This window comes from Monodon monoceros, unplaced genomic scaffold, assembly GCF_005190385.1.
Source record: "Monodon monoceros isolate NGI ecotype Baffin Bay Population unplaced genomic scaffold, NGI_Narwhal_1 Super_Scaffold_4, whole genome shotgun sequence".
In the NCBI taxonomy this organism is placed as follows: Eukaryota; Metazoa; Chordata; class Mammalia; order Artiodactyla; family Monodontidae; genus Monodon; species Monodon monoceros.
Window position 1 is genome coordinate 58,814,846 of NW_021703781.1, and position 15,455 is coordinate 58,830,300.

Sequence of the window (15,455 nt, forward strand, 5' to 3'; positions counted from 1 at the left end):
CTAGAGAATGAGGACCGTCCTGGGAATGATTTCTTATTTCTTCCACCTTCTGCAGAATCTCTCCAGTGTGCAGTTCTCCCGGAGGCCAAAGCTCAGGAGCATGGAAACTTCTAACGCCGTGGCTTTATAGGGGAATCTGTGTGGGAGAGGCAGTACCCAGCTTGCAGGCATGGGATTTGCTTGCTTTTATTCCTCTGTTTTCCACTGTCTTTTCAAATGTTATTATTTCAGCATCTCCCTGGTAACCTTGACGGGAACCATCTAGTCTAGTCTAATTCACAGTGAAATGTGACCGTTCTTATTACTTAAGGCTGAGAACAGGGCTGGATGACTGACAAGCCGGAGGGCCTATTGCTGTCTCAGGCAGTGGCTCTCCAGCTGACGAGGTGCCTGCGGCTGTTAGAGCCCTTGGGACTCTTTGGTCCACTATTGGCCCCCAAATTAGCACTTTTAGGAGAGCTCTTTTTTGCTTGGCTCAGATGTGGCATCAGATGGAAAAACACTGCTTTCCTACAGCCTCAAAGCCACATTTGACATTCTTTCTTGATATGAAGTGTTTTAACCAATTGGTTGTGATTTAACTGATCTTTCACGGGGGCCAGGGAGAACCTGGCAGCCTCCCAGGGGGGAAACAAATCCCCAAAGGGAGGGGTGCAGCTTCCCTGGAAGAGAATAGATAAATTCTTACCAGGAGTGGGCAGCAGCCAACCTGTGTGTGTTCCATACCTTCCTTTGTGTCAGGTACCTTGCTGAGCTGTCTGTCAAACTTGATTTCATTGACATTTTGCAATAACCCCATCAGGCAGATCAGATTATTGTCCTTGGGTAGAGAACACTGGGGCCCAGAGATTAAGTGCTCAGCTCACACACTCAGTAAGAGGAAAACTGAGAGCAAGGAATGTGAGTTGCAAACCTTAGGCTCAGAGCTGAAATTTGAAGAAAGATACTAGAATCCTCCAAGGTTTGTTCAATAAAGGACTGTGGTGTTTGGGGCAAGAGGGGCGGGGATGTTATTCACTAAGTATTGATGGGTACCCGCTGTGCTACCAGACACGAAGTCACAGCAGACCCATTCAAACACAATCTATCTGAAAAAATATGACCAGCACATGAAAGAACTACAAAACAAGTAAATGGTAAGGGGGTAGGACAAATTGTAGTTGCCAATGGATATCAAAGAAGAGATTAAAAATAGAGTAGCTAGGTAGGGCTTTGTGTCTGTGCAGAGAGGGAAGAGCAAAGGTATTCTAGGTGGGGGAACAGTGTGAGCAAACATGGAATGGTAGGAATATGAACTTGCCTGGCCTGTACAGGGGAGAGTGAGAGATGAGAAGGGCCGGAGATGCTCTCAGCAAATTGTCTAGGGCCAGTTGCCTCACCGAGTCCCTGTATAAATCCAATTCTAATTGGCATAAATCTCTGATCCATTGTTCCGCCAGCAGAACTAATAGCCAAAGGGAAGGGGGAGAGATCACATTTTGCCTAGAAAATTATACAAACCCCAAAGCTGCGGAGGTTTGAAAAAAGTGAAGACCTTCTTTCTACTTAAGAGACCGTGACCTCATGCTTAGCCGTGGACATGCTCTCAAATATAGCCCTGGAGCAACACAGAGACCTAGCCCTGAGCTTAAATACATTGTTTAGCCTCTAGTAACTACATCCGATAAAGTCATTGGAAATGAAGCAGTGCTGCTTCCATTGATCTGTTTTTCAATTTTCTGTTGTTTGCCAGAAGAGTCTGATTTTACTTTGCCCAAAGTAAGTCATTCGAGTAATCAGCAAATCCAGTGAAACTCCCAGATCATCGCCTCTCAGGCTGGCTGCTGGATTCATGTCCTTCAGGTTGTCACCAGACTTGCCATCCCATTCAGAGGCCCGCTGAGTTGGGGCCAAGGAGCACAAAAGCAGAATGCATGCCTACATAGGGGGCTTGGATGATATTGGGAGGTACTGGCAGCTGGCAGTAGGCTGGGAAGAAAAGGCTTATTTTGACCCATGGATTGCTGTGTGGGATGGGGTGATGGCTGAGAACATAGGTCTTGGAGGTCCACACTCCAGGGACAGTGCTCAGACTGCCACTTAGTATCCCTGTGACCTTAGAGGTCTTACCTTCCCTCTGAGCTTGGGGTTCCTCGTGTGAATGTGAGAATTAAGTGAAATAACCTCCACTGAGTGACATTCGAGATGTTTGCAGTCTCCAGAGTCTAATGATCAAGAAACGGGCCACCTTCAGGGAAGAATTTTGGCCAGCTAGGGCAGGGGTCAGCAGACTGTCTCTGTAAAGATTTTTAGACTTTGCTGGCTGCAGGGTCTTTGCTGCAGCTACTTGCCCCTCCTGATCTAGTGTGAAAGCAGCCATAGACAACATGTAATGAGTGGACATTAGTGTGTTCCAATAAAACTTCACTTATGGACACTGAAATGTGAATTTCATACAATTTTCACGTGGTATAAAATGTGTCCCTTCATTCACTTCCCCCCAACCATTGAAAATGTAAACACCATCGTTAGCTTGTAGGCCATCCAAAAGAGGCCTTGGGCCAGATTTGTCCCACTGGCTATAGTTTGTTGACTCTGAACAAGAGGGTACATGGAGTTTAATCTTTTGTGGCTGTGTTATAAATACCATTTGAATTGTTGACACAATGTCTACAAACTTAGAAACTCTCCACAAACTACTGTCCGTGCTACTTATCCATATCCATAAACTACTTCAGTTGCACTGTCTTATAGATGTCCTTGGTATCCACTGGGGATTGGTTCCAGGAAACGCCCTGCTCCCCTGTGGATACCAAAATTCATGGATGCTCAAGTCATTTATATAAAATTGCATAGTATTTGTATATAAACTTTGAACATCCTTCCACATACTTTAAATCATCTCTAGATTACTTATAATACTTAACAGTGTAAAGGCTATGTAAATGGTTGCCAGTGTGTGCCAAATTCAATTTTGCTTTTTGGAACTTTCTGGATTTTTTTTTAATGTTTTTGTTCCATGGTTGATTGAATTTGTGGATGTGGAACTGGCAGATATGGAGTGCTGACTATATTGAATAGACAAATCATGTGAAATAGTTAGGAAGCTTCCTCATTTCTTATTTTAACCATACAGACAAGTCACACCTCTTCAGGAAGCCCTCCACAATTCCTCCAGCTCTTACTTATTTTCTTTCATTAAATTCCTATCTTAAGCTTCAGTGTTTGGATCACAGATATATTTAATTATCCATAGAAATATATGTGGTATTGCTTCGTGTATTTTTAAATGTGTAATTATCTAAATGCCGTCATTCCTCTACATGCTTCTGTCACTCAGTATTATCTGTCTTGGGGCAAATCCATCTGATCCAGACACATAATGCTGTGGCATAATGTCGTGACATGAATATGCAGAACTTATTTCTCCATTCTCCTGTCGATGGACATCTAGCCTGTTTCCAGTTTTGCACTATTACAAACAGTATTGTCCTATCTTTGTATATGCCTCCAAATGCATACACAGAAGTTCTTAGAGCTGCATACCTAAAAATGGAATTGCTGGATCGTGGTGAAATGGCATTGTCACCTTTATTTTTGCACTGTGTTCTAACTCTTTTACATATCGGTCATTTATGCAGTTGAGGTCTTTTTTAGCCTGAAGGATTCATGAGGTTGGCAACTGTCTTATTTGTCACCCTCCGCAGCCCTGAACATGGAGGCCTGTGCATAACTGGGGCTCAGCAGATACATCGAGAGTGAATAATACTATTGGCCTGAACTGAAAACTATTTAAAAGAAGGGGCTGAATTTTATCTTTTTCCTGATCCTTTTTATCTCTTGGTTCAGGATTTGACACAAAGTAGGAGACTGAGAAATATAACGACAGAGGAAAACTAGGCGCCTGTCCCTCCCCCGCTCTTTTACAGTTCTTTTGACTCCCAGATATTTCCTCCTCTCTCAGATCCCATCTTGAACATCCATCTTCTCCCTCTTGTTTCCATCTCTTAGGTTCTCCTTCATCACCCAACTCCTGCCTCATCTTTCACAGGTTCACAGACCACACTCCCATTGTTGTGTACTTTAAACTTTCAAACCCGTTGAAGGAGCTTATTAAGTTTTGAGAAAAGAGTCAAAGTTGTTTGGACACTGAATGATTTCTTTCAGTGCATTTAAAAATCAGCTTTCTTTCTTTTGCCTCTTCAGGTCCAATGCCTTTTAGTCTCTTTTTCAGTCTTGCCTTCTTCTCTCCTGGTACTTATTTTCAAACCTTTTAATCCCTGCCTCTTTTCACCATCTCACCCAACATCATATCGTGTAACTAACACAGGCTCTGCGTGCAGGACTCCTGGCTGTTGATTCCCTGCCTATTTCTATTAAGGTCTAGTTCATGTCTCACTTTCACTCAATGCAATTCCCCTGCAGCCGCTGACCTCCTTTACTACTAATCCCTTCTGTACCCTAATGGGAAAACGGTCAGGTGTCATGGATGCACACCGAAAGCCAAGGACGTGGCCTGAATTTCTGGAGACCAGCTACTGCTGGCCTCGAAGCCTGGCCTTTCCAGGACACTGCTCTTTCTGCTTTGATATGAAATCGCTCCTCAGCAGCTTCCTCCTTGGATGCGGAGAGGAAGGGCCTATGGAGGCAAAGGAGGCGTAAGGGAGCCTAGACCTTTCAGAGAGAGCTGAACTCTGTTGGAACACTTGAAGGAGGACTCAGGAATCCACATGTGTCAAGTTGCTATTACAAGAACATTGATCATTTGTTTATTCAACAATATGTATGGAGTGCCCACTACAAGTTAGGCATTGTTCTAAGAGCTCCAGGAGCTGGGCTAAGACATACACAGGATAGCCAAGGTCTCTGCTGATGGGAAGTTGCTATGTTCTACAGCCTCTTCTGTACCCTACAGAAGAAAGGTCAGTTTTGTATGAGGTTTATTTCAGCTCTAATATTTATGGAATATTTTTCCATAATCCAATTGAGTTTTAATGGTGGTGGTGGTGGTGGTGGTGGTGGTGTGTGTGTGTGTGTGTGTGTGTGTGTGTGTGTGTGTGTGTGTTTGTGAGAGAGAGAGAGAGACAGACAAGGCGAGAAAGATTTCAGGGTTACCTGTAACTTCCAAAAATTTAAACTCTGGCTGTGGATTCTGATTACTACTTATCTCTTAGTCTGAGAAAGAAGAACACTGTCAGTGAATGGAAGGGAATATCACAAAATATTAAAAGTGTTTACCTCCAGTGGGGTTTTTATTTTCTCAGCTATAGATATTTATAGTTTTCAGTTTTTATTTATTATTTTAAATTTTGTTTTGTGGTACGTGGGCCTCTCACCGTTGTGGCCTCTCCCGTTGCGGGGCACAGGCTCCGGACGCGCAGGCTCAGCGGCCATGGCTCACGGGCCCAGCCGCTCGACGGCATGTGGGATCTTCCCGGACCGGGGCACGAACCCGTGTCCCCTGCATCGGCAGGCGGACTCTCAACCGCTGCACCACCAGGGAAGCCCTAGTTTTCAGTTTTTTTATGAGAATGCATTCTTTTTATAAAGAGGAAAGGGAAATCATTTATAAAAATTTACTCATGAAATAAAAAGCAGCTTCCAGATAACAAAAGAGTAGAGGCTGCATTTAGGTATGTGTAGATGATTGTGTGGGTCACATTTACTCTACCTTTGAGGTCACGACCTAGAGGAAGGGAGAGTCATAACTACCCACCATCACTCCCCAGTGCTGACTAATGCTCTGAGTAAATTAATACTAAATCATTTCAAATAAGCAGGCTACTAGAACCCAATCAAAGACAAGAATGGAAAAAGACAAATCCCACTCATAAAATAAAAATTCAGGAAATTGCTAGATAGTGGCTTCTGATGAAGCAGTGCTCTAAATAATCTTTTCAAGGTCATCTGGTTAATTTATGCTGCATTCGTAAGTTATTGCGTATTTTTAAAATTAATGAAAGATTTAATTATAGCAGGGTTGCCTGTGACCTTTTGTGAAATGACTTCATCATAAATCTGCAGGTATTTCAGAACTGTTTTTCAGGTTTCTAATAATTTGTTCTTAAATTAATGACATCCAGCCAGTGAAAGGAGTTGAGGCGGAGTAAAAGGATTGAGTTGGGATTTGCGGTTTCCTAGCAATGGCTAATTCTGAGTCCTGGACGGAGGTGGCAGAGAAGATGGTGTGTGACTCACCAGAGTCCACAGCTGGTTTAATTGTTTACTTAGAAGAATGAGAAATAAATCCAATGTGTCGATAGGGGAAATTGCAAGTAGCCAGTCTGGGTCATTGCAGAGCCTTTGATTTGGGGCACGTTTATCTACATGTCAATGTGGAGGCAACACCTGGACCAATGGGAGACTCCCTCTTCCCTGGTACCCAGAGGGATGTCCCCCTCATTTGTGAACTGAAGGTCTGTGCCTGCCCTCCAGCCTGCTGGCCATCCATGAAGTCCAATTTAGATTCCGTCACCCTAGTATCTCTGACCTTCACCCACCTTAGGGGCTTGGTGAGAGCAGCTAAGCTGTCTCTGGAGGGGAGCTCATTTCCCTAGAACCCAGAATACATCATTGTCTGTGTCATTCTGATGACTCATTCTGCCCATTAGACTGTGCAGAGGAATGACAGACCTTAGCACATCAAAGAAAATCGTCTCTTAGAAGAACCTAGTAGCACACATTTATAGTTCCAGAGTTGCAGGCTAGAGCTTGGAAAACCCAGAGCTCTCTTTAGACACAGGAGCCTTAAGGAAAAGCCAGCAAAATGTGGAAAGTGGGTCTTGTCTGAAGCTTTCCCTGGTTAACCATAGCCTGGGATGTGATCACTTTCTTCCAGCAATTACCCATGGTACTATTGTCACATGTGGCGCACCATGCCTCAACCTGCAAGCTGCAAAGGTATCCCCGTGAAAAGCAGTCAGTGTTGGTGAAAAAACTGGGGTTCAGGTGACTTGGGTTCTAGTCCTTTGTGTTCTTGAGCAGACCACTACTTTACCTGGGGCTTGATTTCCCCAGCTAGCAGGTGAAGGGGTTGGGCCAAAGGTTTAGCCCTAAGGACCCTTAGTCTTGAGTACTAAGACTTAATAGTTCTGTTTGCTCTTTTCCACGGCCCAGGAACTCCCAACTAGAGGCCAAGCCAATGAAGATTGTCATAGTTCAGGTTCAAGTATATCATTCTCCACATAGTAAGTGCTTTAGACCTTGAGACAAATTGGGCCATAATTGGAGCTCTCTAGGTAACATCTTCTCTGCCTATTTCTCTTTTCTTACTTCCTCCAGCTGTGCTTTCAGTTTTATATATTTCATCGTGTTTTCTGCCTTCTATGCAAGCAGCCTAAGGGACCGCCCCCCCCCGCCCCGTGCCCATACCTCTGTGCCAAACTGTGCAGTCAAATGATGGCTAATGAGTCACAAAATGCTTAAGTGGGGATATGAGAGCCTTGTTGAAAGCGGTGCTGAGAACTGTGTTATAACATTAGCAGCAGCCGCCTAAATTGGACTCCTGGCTCCAAGAACTGTTCACTGCGTAACCTTTCACTGCGCTAAGGGTGACACTCAAAACAGAGGGGAAAAATGCTACAAAAATTCAGAGGAAAGAGATCATTTTTTCTTCCGAAGAAGGAAAGGAGTGGAGAAGGAAGAAAGATCACAGAGCACATAGTAGAAAAGTTAGCATTTAAATTAAAGCCCAAAAGAATAATCCATCAAGAAGATAGAAAAATCTCAAAACCTGTATAGTGCAATGATTGCATAATACAAAAACTCAAGGAGAAATGGAAGATTTGAAATGTTATAGGGGAATAGTTTAATAAACTTCACATAGAAACCAACAGACCAGGCAGTCCAAAAGTTAGTGTGGTTTTGGATATGAATGACACTATTGCAAGCTTGATTTAAGAGAATATATATGCAACCCTCCACACAACAAATAGAGAATATGTTTTCTGAAAAAACATTTAATATATTTTTTAAATTGACTACATACTGGGTCACATACAAAGGCTGGACTAATTCCAAAGAGCTGATACCATTGAGATGATATTCTCTCTGTTCAATGAAAAATTTTAAATGATAAGAAAAATAAATTTAAAAAACCCCACCTCATCTGCTTAGTTTTGTTTTTTAAAAGAGAAATCAAAATGGTCACTACAAAATACTTAGATTTGAAAAGATTTCCTTTTCCTTTCCCCCTTTCCAAGAATTACTGCATATTACTTGACTTCAGACTTGCAGAATGGGTAGGAGTTGGACAAGATCAGATGTTGGGAAAGGCATCCCCAGCAGAGGAGGCCTCACATGAATGTCAGTTTGAAGCCTAGCTCAATCTTGACTTTGAACGCGGCCCTAGGGCCTCAGTTTCCTCACCTGAAAAGGCTACACCTAAGATTCTCAGGCCTTGTGTGGAGGATTCGGGATAATAATAGCCGGGGAACATTCAGCAGAGTCTCTGGCACCTGATAAGCATATGCTATCAGTGGTGGCCATCAGTGGTGGCCATTATTAGTATCAGGGCATAGGAGTGGCATAAAAGTGGAGTTGGTGAATGTGAGAGATTTTGTAGAAGTGTAAGAAAAGGATTGAGTGTCAGGCTAGAGGTTAAGAGAGAAGGCATACTGAGGGCTGAGTCTCTGCTAATGCAGAGGTTTCTAGCCTGACGTCTGAGAATTCAGTTGAGGCAGTAACAGAAAGAGGAAAGTCAGGGAGAAACCGGCAGAGTCAACTCTGGCCTTGTTCTCTTTCTTAAGGTTTTCTTCAGGCAGGCAGAGATGGGAGAGTTGGGGGTTACAGGAGCTCAAGGTGCTGGTGCTGGAGTGACTGAGGAGGATAAGGGAAGGGGGAGGGCCTGGGGCAGCTTGATGACAACATAGTATTATCCTAGTGGAGTTCCACCAGATGTTCCCTCAAAGGTCAGTCTGCAGTGACATCCTGCTAATCTAACTCCCCACGCACTATTGGTTATATCTTTTGCATACTTCCAGTGGTTTCCAAGTGATGAATTCTTGTTCTTTTCCTCGCGGAAAGATTGTGGTCAACCACTGTCTCCTTGAAACTTCTTTCAGCTTTTATAACTGTATATAAAAGTTGGTGTATTTGGAGGTCAAAAAAAGAACCAGGTTACTATGCAGGGGAGAATCAGGTAACCCAGAGTTGCTCTCCTGTAAAGACGAAAACATCTGTACGTAGCCTGCTCCTCTAATTACATTTAGTGTGGCATTGTTTCCACCTAAATTATAGCAATTATATACGAAGATCCCCTTTGAAATCATTTAATTAATGAGTAGCTATCCCTCTGTGTGGATGGAATTCTAAGGAAGTCTTTTATTTTTGTAAACCACCTCCCTCCCTCAAATTAATCACTTCCCTACCCACAAGGTTTACTCAGGTCTGGATGGTGGATTAGAGAAGGTGTGTTATTTAGGGTCCCAGCAAATCACAGTTGTTTGTGGGAATCCTAGCACAGACCATGATGACAAGGGGTAGAGAAACTGCTGCTATTTCTCCTGGATTGTTTTAGTCCTCCTAAACCTCAAAGGACACACAACTCAGCCATGTTCTTTGGCCCAGAAATAAGGGTAGATAGAGCTATTACCCCAATTTTGGAAGAAGTGGATGGTTTTGATAGATTAATTCTACCCATTAATCAACCCAGAACTATTTATTGAGCATCTGTTATATGAAAGAAGTGCCAGTGGAGACAAAGATGAATGACTCTAATTGATAAATCCTTTGCGTATGGGGTCACCAGGAGACAGATAGCTTGTCTACCTGGAGGTAGACATAGGGATTGAAAGAACATAAACTCTTGGAAATCGTCTTTAAGGAGCCATGTTCCACCTAGATTATTTTTGCATCCCATCCTTCCAGTACGCGTGTCACTGCTTAAAAATTATCTTCTGTGGGCTTCCCTGGTGGCGCCGTGGTTGAGAGTCTGCCTGCCGATGCAGGGGACACGGGTTCGTGCCCCGGTCCGGGAGGATCCCACATGCCGCGGAGCGGCTGGGCCCGTGAGCCGTGGCCGCTGAGCCTGCGCGTCCGGAGCCTGTGCTCCGCAGTTGGAGAGGCCACAACAGTGAGAGGCCCATGTACCGCAAAAAAAAAAAATTATCTTCTGTGAGGAAGCTGAAAGCTTGAGAGATGAAGTGATTTGCTCAAGGTCACCTAGCTAATTTAGTGGCAGACAAGGACTAGGAAAAGACAAGTCTTCTAGTTCCTTGCCTACTACTTTTGCCACCGTGCCCAGACCACCTGTATGTTCAAAGTTAAACAACCACACAAGAGGACACTTTGTGACCAGAGTCACATCAGCAGTGCAGACAGATAGCAACAGAGGAGTTTAATAGAAAGAGAGAGATGGTCTCAGGTTTGTAAAGCCCAATAAGAAGGTGAATCTGGAGTGGAGCCAAAAACTCTCATGAAAAAAAAATCCAGGTGACAAGGGAAAAAGGAAAATAAAAACAGAAGTAATAAATTTTAATAGATTTTTCCTGAAAATCCATATTGTGAAAAATGGCTCTGAGAATTCATTTATTTTGTTCTGTGGGGGGGAGTAACTTTTTCAGGGGAACTAAAGGGTAGGCTACCTGTTTCCAGACAGTCGTATGTATTTATGTATAAGGTGTCTACTTTCTGCAAGGCTCTATAGGAGATGTCACACACACACACACAAAGGACAAAGCCCGTGCATTTTAGGTTAGTATTTACCTTGCGAAAGGAATTTTGAGCCAACCCTATCAAAACCTCTTGATGAGCAGGGCCTTGGGTATGAGTCTGTGGGGGTCCCAGCAATGAGAATGATGGCGATGGTAATGAATATTTATTGTCAATTGGGAGTTTTCAAGATTTTCACATACATTATCTTGGGGTTTTGATTATGTTGATGAAAATATGCTTTGAGTTAAGAAGGGGGACTGGGGATACATTTCTGAAGAAGGAGGTCAAAATAGTTTATCTTGGTAATTGCAAGGAAGTGGGACTGTGGATGACAGTGAATTTGAACACACTAGAAATTAGCTTTTTTGCCAAAGACTTGAAAATGAAGCCACCCTCTCAAATTGCCTTGTTCCGTTGGTGCTCAGTAGTCAGCCATTCTTTGTCAAGCAACTATTGTTGAAAAGCTTTATGTGGTCCAAAGAAGTATAAGAACATTCCCAGCCTTACAAAGCTTTCTAATTGGTTGCTACAAATTTGACCAAAAATACAAGAAAATTAAATTCTGGATAAGTAGTCTAGAGCAGTGTTTCTTAACAGGTGGTCCTGGAGACAACAACATCAACATCACCTGGGGAGTTATTAGATATGCAATGATCAGGCAGCCAGCACTGCTCGTTAGAAGGCCTGGGTGTGGGACAATCTATATTTAACAAGCTCTCTAGTTGATTCTGATGCAGACAGTGGAGATCCCCTAGTCTAGAGATAACGGGACCATTTGAGTTTCTGAGGAACGAGAGCTCAGTATTATTGGAACAGTCACAGAAGACTTTCTAAAAGAAGTAGTACCTGTTTTGGGAATTACATTATCCTTTTGGAGATGTTCCACATCTTTGGTTCCTCCACCCTAGCCATCTCTTGAGTTTTTGTATTCACTTCGTTTATGAGTCACTTTGTTTCCCAAAATGTTACCACAAGTGGGACGAATATGCTGCCCCTGCTGTACTGGTGATAAGCTTAGAGGAACATTTCCAGGAGATGAGAGGCTTGTATCTGGGAAGTTGATTTCTTGTATTATTATTTAGAAACAGTCTAGGTTTTCTCTTGCTCCAATCCAGGACCAGGTGGATCTAGTCAGTGTTTATCACCTCAAAGTGATGGATGTGGTTTCTAATCCCTCTGAATTCCTCTGCAGGGTTCTCACTTCTGCAGATCCTATTGTGAATTTTAACATCTGTTCTAAGGGTAGTTATGAAAAGGGATGAGAAATGCTTGAAATTAAGTTAGTCCTTATTGTATCTCCGACTTAGTTTGCTGTGTTTCTGTCATTTCTTCTTCTTCCATGAGCTCCAATCAGAAGAGCAGTGAATGAATCCAGTATTGAACAGAATTAGGGAAGCCAGATCTTTGCAAAAGAGAGACCCTGCATGAGAGTCACTTATGCCCTATAGGAGGGGGCCCACCATGAACTGAGAGTGGATGGAGAGACGGGAGTACTTCAATGTCTGAAAGTTACTAAGGGGTTTTACCCTACGAATTTCAGTTGGGACCCAGTGAGAAAATGAACAGAGCTCATAATCCTAACATTAAATGTTTAAAAATTTTCATCTGGCCCAGGAAAATGACCCCACGGGAGAGCATACTAGCCAACCCCTGAGTGGAAATATCAGTGTATCAATTTACAGCTTGGGGAAGGACCTGGAAAACATGGTGTAAGGAAATTTGGGTTAGAAGCCAAAGAAATACTGGTGAAAGGAATGCACCTGCGGGAACTGTAGAAGAGAAGAATCTAAGTTAGTCCACAAGTTCTGAATGAGCCTCTATTTTATGTTCAGTTCTGAAATGAGCCCTCAGATCAGAAACAGATATCCCTAAAAGCCGGGAAGGCCAACGACATGGACATCCTTAGAGGCTCAGGGTCAGTTAGACCACACATACTTGGGTGATGCCAGCATCCTCTTTAACATCAGCCCTGGGAAATGGTTAAGCCTGAGCTTGAAGTTCTCTGCTTACTAACTCCTGAGCCGTTCCTTTCCTGTGTGGGCAACTTTGTCTATTAGAAAGATCTCTCACATTTTGTAAACTTTTACACTTTTATTTTTTGTTATTTTTTAATACTCAAGAGATCTCCCTGGAGTGCCCATTTATTGGTCTTCCCTCCACTGCCCCTTCCTAAGTCATCCCCAGGTTAACCAGCCATAGTTTTATACCACTCCTTGCTTGGATTGGTAGATGAAAAGTGGTCTCAAATCATATCGCCATTTGTATTATTTCTTGTGCCTCCTGTAACAAATTACCACAAACTGGGTGGCTGAAAAAACAGAAATTTATTCTCTCATAGTTCTAGAGGCCAGAGTCCAAGGTCAAGGTGGCAGCAGGACCACGCTCCCTCTAGTGCACTAAAGGAGAATTCGTTCCATGCTTGTTCCATCTTCTGATGGCTCCAGGTGTTCCTTGGCTTGTTCTGCATAACTCAGCTTTGCCTCTGTCTTCACATAGCCTTCTCCTCTCTGTATGTCTCTCTTCTTTGTATCTCTTATAAGGATACTTTTCATTGGACTTAGGGCCAGGATGACTTTATCTTCAGATCCTTAACTCACAACTTCAAAGACCTTTTTCCAAATAAGGTCACATTCACAGGTTACAGGGAATGGAACATGGTCATGTCTCTTTGGAGAGCCACTATTTCATCCAGTACATCATCTGAATCCCTCTCTTTTTCAGTGGTCCTTAAACTTTGGGAACTGTGAACCCTTTTGAAAATCTGATAAAAAGATACGTAATGTCTCCATAGGTAAATACACACAGGCCAGTAAATGCATATTTTATTGCAAATTTCAGGAGATTCAAACTCCACTACCACCACCAAAGCCCCTACATGTACTACTCACGTATATCCTTCTTGAATGGTGACATCCAACACTAAGTACAATTCTCCTTTGTTACGTAGTTAATGTAAAACAGACCAGGATATTTCCTCTTTTGTTCTAGAGAATATACAAAATTCTGCATTCATTAATGCATTCTAAGATTACCTTAAGTATTTCTGGTCTCTCTGAAGTGTTTACTTATATTAATTACATTGTATACAGAAATTCTTGAGCTGCATCATCACCGTTAATTATTGTTATGTACCCTGAGCTGCACCAAGCCCCATTTCTTTTATCCAGTACTTACGTAGTTGCCAGGGGGGACCTGATATTCTTCCCTGTTATGTCATATATTATTAAATTCAGCCTGTCTCTTCAGCCTGTCAAGACCTTTTTGGGTCCTGATTCTGCCATCAAGCATATTGACTGTTTCTTCCAGCTTTGTGTATCAGAAAATGCAATTTCCAATGATGACCATTATTTTCATGTTGTCAAGTCATTAATAAAAATGATGAACGAGAAAGAGCCGACAGCAGAACCTTGCAGCTGACTACTCACCCCTCCCTCCTGGTTGATTTTAATGCCTTAATTAGGTACTGTTCAGCCACATAATTTTACTAGCACCTGGCTCATGTTTTTTCATCTTTTCTTCAAGACTGCTACAGCAGACCATCAGATGCCTTGTTGATATCTGGGTAAATCATGTACCTCATATTTCCTTCTTCTGTTTGCCTAGTAATCCTTTCATAGAAAGGAATGGGATTCATCTGACATGATGTATTTTGTGATCTATAAAATAACTGTAAACTGTTTGGAGTAGGTAGAGCGTTTTGTTTTTTTGTTTAGCATCACTAATATCCTGCTACCCAGAGTACTCCAATCAGGGAAGACTTTCTAGAGGAGGTAACATTCGAATGTGGGAGGATTTGGATAGGCTGGATAGAGAGGGAAGAAGACATTTATCAAGGTTTCTCCCACTATTTTTTCTTGATGAGCTTTTAACCTTATTCTCCTCTCTTAAATAGAAACTTTTTATGAGATAACTGTTTTGTTAAAGATTAAAAGTTGACTGACTCATGACCTTTCCGTGAACTGAATCAGAACTAAATGGGAGAAATACCTTAGCGTAGACCTGGCATGGATGTATTGGATTTGGAGACCAATGAACATAGCAAGAATGCAATAGAACGGAGAGAACGTCAGGGCAGGTATCCCACGCAGTACTGGCCACACAGTCCAGGGTATTCTAGCCTCTTGGTTCCTACTACTCAGGGCTGAGGTAAGGTGCATGCAAAGATCATATGATTTTACTAAAGGAGAGAACCACAGCCACTCCCTCAAAGTCTGTTTAATCTTTTTTATTTTTTCAGTCAAAGCTCTAAAAAGCTTTATTTAACGAGTAAATGATAGGACATTAAAAATCATTTCCTAAGGTGTATTTTAAGTTGTGTGATCTACAAAACAATTCTTTCTCCATTTCACAATTTTAATTAGCTCCACCCCTCCCAAAGCATCCTCATCTTTCAGATAGAAGAAGAAAATGTACCTTGAGGAGAGTTAGTCTCTTAGGTGTCACTATGAGGATATTTGAACTTGGGAAGAGGAGAATCCAGGGCTGTGAGCATGATTAATTCTTGCTGGAATGGAAGCCGTCCGATTCCTTGAAAGACTTCAGTGGGTTTTGGTTCCCGGCATGACTGGTCTCCCCTCTACATCACTCTGATAGATGCCTTGCATTGTAATAACAAGACATGCCACCTGAGTGGAGTATGGATGATCAGTCTTTTTTTCTATTTTTCTAGAAATGATTGATCATTCATGTTTATAGGGCTATCAACTGCTGGACTTTGAAAAGGTCAGTATTGATTAAGTCGCGCAGAAAGTGTGCTTCTTTGCGATACATAAATATGAGTTCCTTTTATGAGACGACTGATTTTTCAGGGCAGGGGGAAAGAG

At 42.5% G+C, this 15,455-nt stretch overlaps 1 protein-coding gene across 1 annotated transcript in view; it reads left to right on the forward strand.

Moving 5' to 3' along the window:
• Positions 1 to 15,455, forward strand: part of SORCS3 (sortilin related VPS10 domain containing receptor 3) — a 588,390-nt gene that overhangs the window by 523,645 nt on the left and 49,290 nt on the right. The window lies entirely within an intron of this gene.